The 3,547-nt window shown below is 41.8% G+C and overlaps 1 pseudogene; it reads left to right on the top strand.

Moving 5' to 3' along the window:
- The first annotated feature begins 1,131 nt into the window (after window positions 1–1,131).
- Window positions 1,132–2,023, top strand: LOC125367169 (annotated as a pseudogene).
- The last annotated feature ends 1,524 nt before the right edge of the window (window positions 2,024–3,547 follow it).

Raw genomic sequence — 3,547 nt, 5'->3', positions numbered from 1 at the left:
AGTATGAAATATCAGAAAAATGTGAACTCTTCTGTATTTTTCATGTTATATTGATAATATACTATTTAGCAATAGTCAATTGATTTCCATCAGTTCTGACAACATTATAAAGACAAGCCCACAGGGCAAGGAATGCTGGGGAATACACTCTGTCTTGCAGGGGATCGTACTCCCACACTTCACACCAACCATGTGGAAGATCTGCGAGAAAAGTCAACAGCAAAGGCAAAACTCAAATTGTCAAAACCCAAAATTATTAGTGTATTTCAATATCTTCTTATATTAAGATCTCTGATAAAATTAACAGGTTAATTTATGACAAAATTATACCAAAACAGATTTGCTTTAGTAAATAAAAGTGAACCTCTCATAAATCTTTGTGTTTTACTCACCATTTATCAGGTGTTCATTTATGCAACTCAAATATCATGATTTATGTTTCCAGTTTTTACTATAAAATATTTATTTATTAAAGAGTCTAATGATTGCCCCCATTAGTTTCCAATTAGGGTCATTTTATTATGCAGATAGAAGATAGATAAGTTAGCAATGGAGATAACTGAAAGAGACACATCTGGCAGGCCCAAACACCATAATGGGCCTGACAGAAAGATTGTACTAATCCTTTATCTTATATGGATATAGAATGTGCTGTTATGTTTCGTATATCAAGTATCAATGTTACCTACTCCTTACCTCTGGCTCTTAGAGGTACTTGATCCATTTTCAAAAGAAAGCCACAAGATAGAAGCCATTTCTCTCTTTTCCATTCTTTAATTATTGTGAAAGTCAAACATATAACTAAGTATTAATTACATGAATATGACAGTCTGTGAAAGTTATTTAAATTTCATTTTTCTCTTAACAAAACCCCATGTGAGGAGATACACTTCCACTCTCTCATAATTTATTTTCAGTTTGTGACTGACTGAGTTTTCCTTTTGTTCTGTGCTGTTACCAGTATGGCCAATGGAACATTAATACATTTGATATGAGGGTAGTTGGGCTAGTATTGTGTGCTACTCCTACTTCTTTAAGAAAACAGATGTGTACAAACAGAGCTCAGGGGTGGCCTGGGACTTCAGGGATGAGCAGGCCAAGCATCTCCAGCCTTGGAGGGCAAGCTGACAGATGGGAAGGAGGAGGACCCTGGTCAGCCTCACCTTTTGTATCTGCTTTTTACCTCTAGAAAAAGTATGTCCTTTCTGTCCTGAAATTTACCTGCCCTACCTTATTCCAAGGGTGGCAGACATTTGTTTGTGCATTTTTGCTACACGTGTCATGGAAACTGAGCTGGGTGGAGATCAACTGCAGTTCAAGATCTGATAAATTCCACGTGGCTTCCCACTTGCATGGTGTTTGTGGGGATAATCTATGCTGGGTCCAGAGCCTTTTCCCAATTGGCTGGTCCTGTGCTTCTCACTTTGCACAATGTAGCTGAAGTTATTGTCTGTGGGTACCAGAAGTGTTTTTGGAAAGAGAAAACATCTCCCACAAAGACCTGTAGTGTCCCCTTCCTCCTGCCTGCTGTGGGCTGCCTTCCCTTCAATGACACCCAGTTTGATCCATATAGATATTGCTGGGCTATAATTCACATATTCTACGTAGGATCTTATAAACTACTTTGGAAATCCCCGAAGCCCAGCACAATTAGTGACACTGACCAGCAGTACATAAACTACCTCTCCTGTGTCCTGGGCTTCCTGTTCCTGTCCTTTCACAGATTCCATGGAAGCTGCTGTGCCAGTGGAATCTTAGGATTTTTTCTCATGCTCACCACAGTGAAACTGAAAAGCCTTCTGGCCCCAAGGCAGTGCGCAGCCTGGATTTTCTTTGCTAAGGTTGTCACAGCTGGGTTGTCTGTACTCTTCTTAGATGTGGTCCTGTCCAGTGCAACTGTGGTATGCCTCCTGCTTGGTGGAATTGGAGAAACCTTGCTGGTTTTCTCAGAGTGGAAGGGCTCCTCATGAAGATGGGCAAGACAGTGAGTACATATCCGGAGTCCACCATGCGCTGGCATGGTGTTAGAATGGCAGAACAACACATGTCCTGAGACCACAGAAGGATCTGTGGGTGGAGCTTTCCTCCATGACCACTGGTGCCTTCACCAAGCTGATCTTGGTGGTAGCTAATGATGCCAAGACCTTACTGTCTCTCCCTGCTTCAAGGAGAACTTTCTGGAAGCCTGCTGCAGGGAAATGGTCTGTGTTACATCTTCCCATGTCTCCAGTTCTACTGAAACAGCAAGTACAGGATTGCACCTCAAAGGCTCACCCCCCGGAGTTCACTGAGTCTTTTCTGGGACCCTCTTTGCCTTGCTCACCCCTGGCTTGCCTATAGCCCATTGCCCCACTGCCCAGCCTGCATGTGAATGTGCAGACATGTGCTGCTGAAGGCTGCCATCTGCACCAAGCAAGAGTCCGGGCTGACTGGAGTTCTGCACCAAGCAAGAAGCCAGCAGCACCTCTTTAAACTCCAGAGCAAGTGGTGGCCTTCTGTGGTTTATGTTGCTATTTATGTCTTGCTTTTAACCCCTGTCTATACCATGGGGACCAGTTCTCGTCTCGGGCAGCAAATGGCATCTGGCAAATGCCATCTTGTGCTCGCCCTTTGTGGTGCCATTTTAGCACATGGAGAGGTCTCAGCCTGGACAGCACCACACGGTAACCAGGCTCATTTCCATTTCCAGCAGGACTGACCTTAAAAACTTCTGGAAAGTTTTAGACTTTTTTTTTTGTCTTAAGGCTCTCTGGCAAGTGTCTGTTTGGTTTTGTTTGTTTTGTTTTTGGATTGCATTCTAGAGTATGTTGTTTTTAAAATCGCCAGTCTTTTCTTACTTTGACACCAGTAAGAGTTGTTAAAAACACAGGGTGTCTCATCATTCTACCCTCCTGGTTGCTTCAGTTTCCATCTGTTTCCTGAGCTTTTTCTTCAAGATGTCACCTCTGTCTTTTATGCACATGTTCATTTACTTACTCAGCTCTGAGCACATGGTGGGCACAAAAGCCTGTGAAACTAGGGGGTCCCCAGATCTCCAAGTCCCCCCAGTTCTCACTCACTGGGGCTGTCCCTGCTTGGAATCTATAATCTCCTTCCACCCTGTTTAAGCCCGGGTTCAAAGCCAGGGTGTTTGGGGATTTTTATTTGTACAAATAATACAGTTTCTGTCAAGAGAGGCAAGTGTGATTGTGTACTACTACAATCTTCTATGGTCAGAAAGAAATATAAAATATTTTCTTGGTTAAAAAAAAAACAGAGCTCAAATGACAGTCTGCACCCAAATTCAACCAATTTCTGCTTAGTGGCAATGCCAGACACTAACTCACTTGCCAGCAAACCACCTAACTAATGTAATGTTATGTAATGTTATGTAATGTAATGTTATAATAACAATGAAATAATTTGCAATAAGATGTCCATTTATCCATAGATTCCATCTTTGTTCCAATATATTACATTTATCTGTACTCTATTAATAATTTGCTCATCATCTTACTATCTTAGAATGTATTACAATAAGGCTGTAAGATATGAAAGTCCTGTTTTA

This window comes from Perognathus longimembris, chromosome 18 (assembly GCF_023159225.1).
Source record: "Perognathus longimembris pacificus isolate PPM17 chromosome 18, ASM2315922v1, whole genome shotgun sequence".
NCBI lineage: Eukaryota > Metazoa > Chordata > Mammalia > Rodentia > Heteromyidae > Perognathus > Perognathus longimembris.
Note: the sequence above shows the minus strand (reverse complement) of the source record. Positions and strands in the feature narration are given on the sequence as shown.